Source organism: Elephantulus edwardii, unplaced genomic scaffold (assembly GCF_000299155.1).
Source record: "Elephantulus edwardii isolate Elephantulus edwardi_28Jun2011 unplaced genomic scaffold, EleEdw1.0 scaffold00310, whole genome shotgun sequence".
Lineage (NCBI taxonomy): Eukaryota > Metazoa > Chordata > Mammalia > Macroscelidea > Macroscelididae > Elephantulus > Elephantulus edwardii.
Window position 1 is genome coordinate 2,434,317 of NW_006400060.1, and position 9,044 is coordinate 2,443,360.

General features: G+C 40.1%; 1 pseudogene; it reads left to right on the top strand.

Annotated features, from left to right (window-relative positions):
• The first annotated feature begins 218 nt into the window (after positions 1–218).
• Positions 219–1,285, top strand: LOC102849594 (annotated as a pseudogene).
• The last annotated feature ends 7,759 nt before the right edge of the window (positions 1,286–9,044 follow it).

A 9,044-nucleotide genomic window follows, 5' to 3' on the forward strand; every position in this document is an offset into this window, starting at 1 on the left:
ATAGGAGTTTGATCCCTTTATCTGTAATGTTTAGTTTGGAGGTTAAGGGAGGCTAAGTGAGATTATTTACTGGTTGGGGGTCAGCAAAAGGAGAGATGGTGTTTTGTCTGGGTTAGAGTTGGAAAAGGAAGGTGATGTTTTAGTTTCAGAAGATTCTTTTTTAACTGTAAAGTTAGCTAAAAATTTGGTTGTAGATTCATTCCACGCGGGTCCTGCCAGACACCTGCGCTCTCCTGCATCCGCCAGCCATCACCACCACCGCTGCCAGTGTGTTGGGCTCTTCCACCGAGGTCCCGTCTGCCATTCAAATCTGCCGGATCATGCGGCCGGATGATGCCAATGTTGCTGGCAATGTGCACGGGGGAACCATCCTGAAGATGATCGAGGCGGCAGGAGCTATCATCAGCACCCGTCATTACAACAGTCAGAATGGGGAGCGCTGTGTGGCTGCCCTAGCCCACGCTGAGCGCACCGACTTCCTGTCACCCAAGTGCACTGGTGAGGTGGCCCATGTCAGCGCTGAGATTACCTATACCTCCAAGCACTCTGTGGAAGTCCAGGTCAACGTGATGTCTGAAAACATCCTCACAGGTACCAAAAAATTGACCAACAAGGCCACCCTCTGGTATGTTCCCCTGTCGCTGAAGAACATAGACAAGGTCCTCGAGGTGCCCCCTGTTGCGTACTCACACCAGGAACAGGAGGAGGAGGGTTGGAAGTGGTACGAAGCCCAGAAGCTGGAGCGCATGGAGACCAAGTGGAGGAGCAGGGATATCGTGCAGCCAGTCCTCAACCCAGAGCCGAACACCGTCAGCTACAGCCAGTCCAGCCTGATCCACCTTGTGGGGCCTTCGGACTGCACCCTGCACGGCTTTGTGCGTGGAGGTGTCACCATGAAGCTCATGGATGAGGTGGCTGGGATTGTGCTGCCGGCCACTGCAAGACCAACATCGTCACAGCTTGGGTAGACGCTATTAATTTCCACGACAAGATCAGAAAAGGGTGTGTCATCACCATTTCGGGCCGCATGACTTTCACGAGCAACAAGTCCATGGAGATTGAGGTCCTGGTGGACGCTGACCCCGTGGTAGACAACTCACAGCAGCGGTACCGGGCTGCCAGTGCCTTCTTCACCTATGTGTCCCTGAGCCAGGAGGGCAAGTCGCTGCCTGTGCCCCAGCTGGTGCCTGAGACAGAGGATGAGAAGAAATGATTTGAGGAAGGCAAAGGGTGGTACCTGCAGATGAAGGCCAAGCGGCAGCGCCAGGCAGAGCCCCAGCCCTAGACATCTGCCTCGTGCGGGCCTCAAGCAGGCAGTGAAGGGACCCAGAGCATCCAATCCCTTAGGAGTTGTCCCCTCGGCCCAAAACCCAATTTACATTGAGAGATGGTGTTGTGTGAAGTGTTTGTAATGCAGAGTTACCCTATACTCTGTCCTAAAATGTATACACCAAAGCTTATTTATATCATTCCAGTATAATAATAAAGCTTCTATTTGGCTGGAAAAAAAATTTGGTTGTAGTTTTACACTGTGTGTGGAAGAGGCCAGCGTATCACCGTATAACGTTTTGCAGTGTAAAATCAGTCGTTTCCACATCTTAATAAATCTACTACAATTGATGTAATATAAAAATTTCAAAACATTTCATTGTTTCTTTTCAAACTCATTATTTGCAGATATTATAAACTAAAGCAAATAAAATTCACTTCCCTTCAAGTCTTCTATAACTTACTACACACTTTCAAATTTAGCTTTTACTATCTTTTCTATTCTGGGACAAGTGGACATTTTACTTTAAAGCAAACATACTTTAATTTTTCCTCTTAAACAAAAATACACAAAACTAACCAGTTATTATGCTTTCCCTCTTAAATCTCATACTATGCTAAAACTTTCAACTTTCATTCTCAAGGTGGTTTTCGTTCAGTAGACTAGATGTACTAAATGATTTTTCTAAAATGTTACCCCCAAATGCTACATTTTAATAACTGCAATACTCTTAATTGGCTCAAAAATAGTGTGGCTTGGTTTCACTTGGTAAAGATAACATGATTTAAAAATATAGATACATACATGTATACACGTACATAACTACATGCTTTAAATCATGGAAGAACAATACCTTTCAAAGCAAAGAAATAAAAGCAAATACTAAAAGTGACTTTACCATGGGCTAAGAGAACCTGCACAGGTTGGCAGATTTTATTGATAGAGATGGGAACAAAACTGAAAGAAATCTTAGATGGAGTTTCTGATCATCTATGAGTTCATTGGAAGAAATTGTCAAGATCTCGAAGGGTATTAAGATGAGAAGTCCCATTTCAGGCTATTGAGAATTGTTATCTAACTGATACTGTGGCAATGCTTGGTTACAGTAAAAGATTATTAGTCTCTTGGGGTGGAGGTCTTCAGCCAGGCCCAAGTTTGAAAGATTTGAAAGGAGGCAGCTCAAGAGGCTGTCCTTTGGGGGTTTAGAAATTTGACTCCTCATGGTGTTCAGATCTGTGGGTGAGGGCAGCTGAGATTTCAGAGCATTAGATTCTGGGAAAGGTTAAGAGATGGCATCAGTGTTTCCTATCACAATCAATGTCCTGGAAGTGCCTGGTGCTTGGGTGGGCTCCTGACACAGGCCTGTGATTTTTTGAAATATTGGATATTTGTGCAGATAGGAGTCCAGTGGGGACGGACCTGAATCCCAAGGGAGTTTGAAATGCCTGAAGGCAAAACACCTGGGTACTGTTCTGAACAGTGCCTGGAAATTTTATGAGCAAATGGGCCTTTGTTAGGGAGAAAAAGAAGTCAGAAAAGGAGTCTGAGAGTGAAGAGGCAGGAGTCAGAAGAATAGGGACAAAGAGTTTTTGATGAGAGGATGATGCCATATAACTCTCAGCAAAGACTCTTCCAGAATAGTGGTAGCAGTGGACAGGAAGAATGAGGAGTTCACAGAAAGTGGACACTATTGCTGACTGGACATAAATACAAAATAGATGGAAATAGACAACAGAGAGTCTGACTGTCCCCTCATTCCATGCAGGCGTCCCTCCAGCTATGCCCCTCAGGGGGTAAAAGTATGTCTTAGCATAGGCATACCCATATCAAGCCCAGGACCAGTTGGGGTTCCTAGAGGATCCCCGAAATTGCCACTAAGCTGTATAACAACAACATGGAACCATGGGTCCATGGGTGGGGGCTGTGACTTCAGAGTAGCATCAGCTATGGAAACTTCTTCATAAGCACTCAAAGCATTCAGTCAGCAAGCATACACACAAAATGGGAGAGGAGGAAGAAAAAGGGACTTTTTCTGCTGTTACCATTTGACATCTTGATACTGTGAGAGCTGGTAGGTATAAGAGAGAGAGAGTGAGGGGCACCGCACTAACCGCAAAAGGGAATGGGGCCTCAACATGCCTCGACTCCCCTCCTGGATTTCATGCACAAGGATGTTAGGTCTTCACACTGGACATAAGGCCAAGGACTCAAAGAACGGACTAGAGAAAGAAAGCTAGCTAAATAAGCTTTATTAAGGAAGATCCTGGGCAGGATTCCTTGGTCGAGAGAGAGAGACAAACCAGAGGAAAACCACAGGGTTTGGGTTTTTATTTAAAATGAAATACAAGAACAACAGCAAAAACAAAACAAAATGAAAAAACCAAGGTGATCCACCACATTAACAAAGAAAATAACAAAAACCATATGATCTTAGCAATTGATGCAGAAAGGGCTTTTGACAAAATCCAACATCTTCTGAGTGAAATGTCTCAGTCACAAAGGGACAAATACTGCATGGTGCCACTGTTGTAGAATGTGACTGACATCAGGGTTGGGGTAAGACTGAGAAAAAACTGGATAAGTTATGCATACTGGATTGAAACAGATGAAGAAAAGAACAGATTAAAGGTATCATTGGGTATTATGGTTATCACAAGAGTCTAGAATTAAGGTTGCATAGTCAAGTGTACTCGGGGAGGGGGTTAGGGGAGGAATGTGAGTATGGTATACCAATGAAGGAATTTTTCTTTTTTCTTTTCAAAGAGAGGAGCGAACTGGAGGGGAGGAGTGGACAGGGAGAAAAGTGCAACAATGAATGACTGGAAATCCAAAATCTCTGTAAACGCTCATTAAAATTAATTAAAAAATGATAAATGAGGCACAAGCAGAGGAGACTTGTACACCAATGTTCATAGCGGTGTTGTTCACCATCACAAGAACATGGAAACAGACCAGGTATCCAACCACAATTTAATGGTTTGAGAAAATATGGTACATTCATCATTCATACAATGGAATACTACACAGCACGCAGGAATGATGATTTTGTAAGTTATTATTACCTAACGTGGAGGGACTGGAGAGCATTATGCTGAGTGAATTAACTCAGTCCCACAAGGACAAATATTGTGTAAAACCATTATAATAGAATGAGTATGAAGATCCAAGGGGGAGAGGAATGAGGACCTGAGGGGTAAGGGGAGGGATTAATCATGATGTTGTACAATTTGATTGGTGGGGGTGAGGGAAATTGGAAGAATCTTGTCTTAAAAAGAAGTTATTTGAATTTTGTAAATAAACTAGTATAAATACAATTTTAAAAAATAATTTTAAAAGATCCAACGTCTTTTCCTGATAAAGAGACACAGCAAAATTGGAATAGAAGAGGATTTCCTCAACATAGTGAAAAGTATATATGCAATACTAAAAGCCAAGATCATTCTCAATGGAGAATGATTAAAAGCTTTTTCCTTGTGAACAGGGATCAGACAAGGATGCTGATTATCATCATTTCTATTCAATATTGTATTGGAAGTACTTCCAAGGGCAAGAGAAAAGAGAAGGAATTAAAACTATTTAGATCAACAAAGAGATGGTTAAACTGTTACTATATCCAGATGACATGATAGTTACACAGAAAACCCCAAGGACTCAATGAAAAATTGTTAGAGCTAGTGGACAAGTTTAGTGGAGTTGCACAATACAAGATCAAGATACAAAAGTCAGAGGGATTCCTCAACAATAACAAAGAAAACACAGAGAAGAAAACTAAGAAATCAACATCATTTACAATAGCTAACCACAAATTGAGACACTTAGGAATAAACCTAACCACAGACACAAGACATTTGCAGAGAAAACTACAGAACATTTCTTCAAGACCCAATAAAAGACCTAAAGAAATGGAAAAACGTTTCCAGTTCATGAATATGTTGTTGGTGGTGGTGTTGGTTGCTTTCAACTCAAACACAACTCATAACCACCCTATGAACAAAGGGCCTGAAGCCCCTCTACAACTATCAATATTTATCAAATTTCATAGAGTATCTAGAGGTATGTTATTTTGTTATTTAGGAAGTGAATGCCACTTCTGCTTTCAAAGTTCGTGGGCAGAAAGACTCAATAGAGTAAAAAATTATAATCTTACCTAAAGCAATCTACATGTTTAATGTAATCATAATAAAGATACCAAATTCATTTTTCAAAGAGATAGAAAAGGCAATTGTCAAGTTTATTTTGGAAAGGAAAGAGACTCTAAATAAGCAAAGCACTTCTGAAAAACGAGAGTGAAGTGGTAGGCATAGCACTCTTTGACCTAGAAAACTACTACACAGCTCTAATAAACAAAACAGACCAATTGAATAGAATTGAGAACCCAGAAAGTAATCCATCTATCTATGGTCAACGGATATTCCACAAAGAAACAAAACAAAACAAAAACAAACAAACAAAAAAAAAACACCTATCAAATAGGGAAATGACAAACCAAGAAAACAATACCTTTACAATAGTCAACCACAAATTGAGATACTTGGGAGTGAACCAAACTAGAGGTACAAAAGATCTGTACAGAGAAAACTACAGAACATTTCTACAAGACACAATAAAAGACCTAAAGAAATTGAAAAATGTGCCCTGTTCCACAGGATATAAAGAGACACCTCACCAAAGAAGACATTAAGATGGCAAGCAAACACATGAAGAAATGTTCAAAATCCCTAGCTCTAAGCGAGATGCAAATCAAAACAGCTATGAGATATCCTCTCACCCGCATAAGAATAGCAAGATTTAGCAGAATAGCAAACAACAAATTCAGATGAGGTTGTGGAGAAACTGGAAACCTTATTCACTGTTGGTGGGAGTGTAAAATGGTGCTGCCACAATGGAAGGCAGTATGACGCTTTCTCAAAATGTTGCAAATAGAAATACCATTTGACCTAGCAGTTCCACTACTGGGAGATATATGCACAACCAAGTTTATTTCGGCTTTGTTCACAATAGCAAAGAGTTGGAAACAATCTAAGTGCTCATCAACAAAAGAATGGATAGAGAATCTGTGGTACATTCACACAATGGAATACTACGCTGCATTGAAAAACAAGGAACTCGTGAAATAATATACAAAATAGATGACCCTGGAGGACATTATGCTGAGTTAAATATCTCAGTCACAAAAGGACAAATATTGCATAGTGCTACTGTTGCAAAACGGGACTGATATCAGGGTTCGGGGGAGACTGAGAAAGATGGGATAAATTATGTATACTGCATTAAAACAGATGAGGGAGAGAACTGTTTAAGGATATATGATTAGGTATTATGGTCATGACAGGAGTCCAGAACGAAGGGTGCATAGTGGAGTGGACTTGGGGAGAGGGATTGTATAACAATGGAAGACTTTTCCTTTTATTTTTCAAGGAGAAGAGAGAATTAGGCTGGGGGATGTTGGGCAGGGAGAAAAGTGCAACAATGAATGAATGGAAATCCAAAGTCTCTGTAAACTTTCATTAAAATACTATTTTTAAAAAAGCAAAAAAAAATTGTGTCCTGTCATGGATAGGAAGAATCAATATTGTTAAAATGACAATCCTATAAAATATTCTAAATAGTCTATGCAATCCCAATACAGATAACACATTCATATTTCAAGGAGTCAAAAGAGAAATTGTCAAATTTATTTGGGGAGGCAAGAGAGCTCTAAAAGAAAAACATTTCTGAGACACAAAAATGAAAACCTACTAAACAGTGGTAGTAATCAAAACAGCATGGTACTGGTACAATGACCGGCATTTAGATGAGTGAAACAGAACTGAGAACCAAGAAACAGACCCAGCTATCTGTGGCCAACTGATACTTGACAAGGAAATAAAGCCTATCAAATAGGGAAACTACAACTTCTTCAACAAATGGTGCTGGCAAAATTTAACTGCTACCTTCAGAAAACTGAAGCAGGATCCACATCTCACACCACACACAAAAATCACCTCAAGGTGGATCAGAGACTTGGGAGTAAATCCCCAAACCATAAAGTTCATACAAGACAAACGGAGATCAAGTTTAGAAGCCCTAGTCTATGGTATAAAGGGACTGCCAAATACAGCCAGATATGTACAATCTGAAGAGGATAAAATTGATGAATGGGACCTTTAAAGATTAAATCCCTGTGCACATAAACATCTTTTTCCAACAGGGTAAAAAGAAAACTACTCACTGGGAACAAACATTTGACAATAACATGTCACACAAGGGTCTCATAAAGAAAGTTTATAGAATACTCCCGAGCCTCCACAAGAAAAAGACTGATCACCCAATTACAAAATGGGCAAAAGACATGGAAAGAATTTTCACAGAGGAAGATATTCAAATGGCCAACAGTCATAAGAAGAAATGCTCCAAATCACTGGCAATAAGAGAGATGCAAATCAAAACCACAATGAGATACCATCTCACTCCAGTAGCAGTGGCAAAGTTTAACAAGACAGCAAGTAATAAATGTTGGAGAGGATATGGTGAGACAGGAACTCTTTTACATTGTTGGTGGGATTGTATAATGATACAACCACTCTGGAAGGCAGTTTGACACTTCCTCAAAAAGCTGAACACAGAAATTCCATATGACTCAGGTATTCCATTGCTTAGAATATACCCCAAGAAAATGAGAACTTAGGCATCAAATGGAAATTTGTACACGAATGTTCATAGCAACATTATTCACCATCACAACAATTTGGAAACAGCCCAGATGTCCAACCACAAATGAATGAATTGAGAAGTAGTGGTACGTTCATACAATGGAATACTATGCAGCATGCTGGAACAATCTTTTTGTAAATTACTACCTACCTTGGGAGGAACTGGAGAGCATTATGCTGACTGAACTCAGTCCCAAGAGGGCAAATACTGTATAAAACGATTACTGTAGAATGAGTATGAGGATACAATGTGGGGGGGTGGTGGTGGTGGAAAAAGTGGGATGAGAATGCGGGTTAGGGTGTTAATCATAGGGTTTCAGAATTCAATGAGTGGATGAGGTGAAGGAAATGGGAAGGATCTTTTGTGGAAAACAATATATTTAATCTTTGTAAATAAATCAGAACAAAACTTTTAAAAACCACACCCAGAAAGCAAAATGTACTATAGTGCTGTAATAACCAATACAGCATGGTACTGGTAAGATGCCAGGCACATAGACCAATGGAACAGAATTAAGAATCCAGAAGTAGCTTTGGTCAACTAATATTGAACAAAGAAATAAAACCTATCAAATGGGGAAATATCAACTTCTTCAACAAATGGTGCTGGCAAAATGGACTGCTTTCTGCAAAAAGTTGAAACAGGATCCACATTCTATACCATACCCGAAAATCAACTCAAGGTGGAGCAGAGACATGGGAAGGTAAAGCCCAAAACCATAAAGTTCATAAGAGACAAACTGGGACCAAGCTTAGAAGCCCTAGCATATGGTATAAAGAGACTGTCAAATACAGCCAGAAATGCACAACAATGTGAAGATAAAATTGATGAATGGGACCTTCTAAAGATTAAATCCCTGTATGCATAAGCATCTCATTCCAACAGGGTGAATAGAAAACCTACTGACTGAGAACAAACGCTTGGCAATACCATATCAGACAAGGTCTCATAATAAAAGTTTGTAGAATACTGTAGGACTTGCACAAGAAAAAGACTGATAGCTCAATTACAAAATGTGCAAAAGATAAGGTTATGGAGAAATCATTTGGATGGCCAACAGACACATGAAGAAATGTTAAAA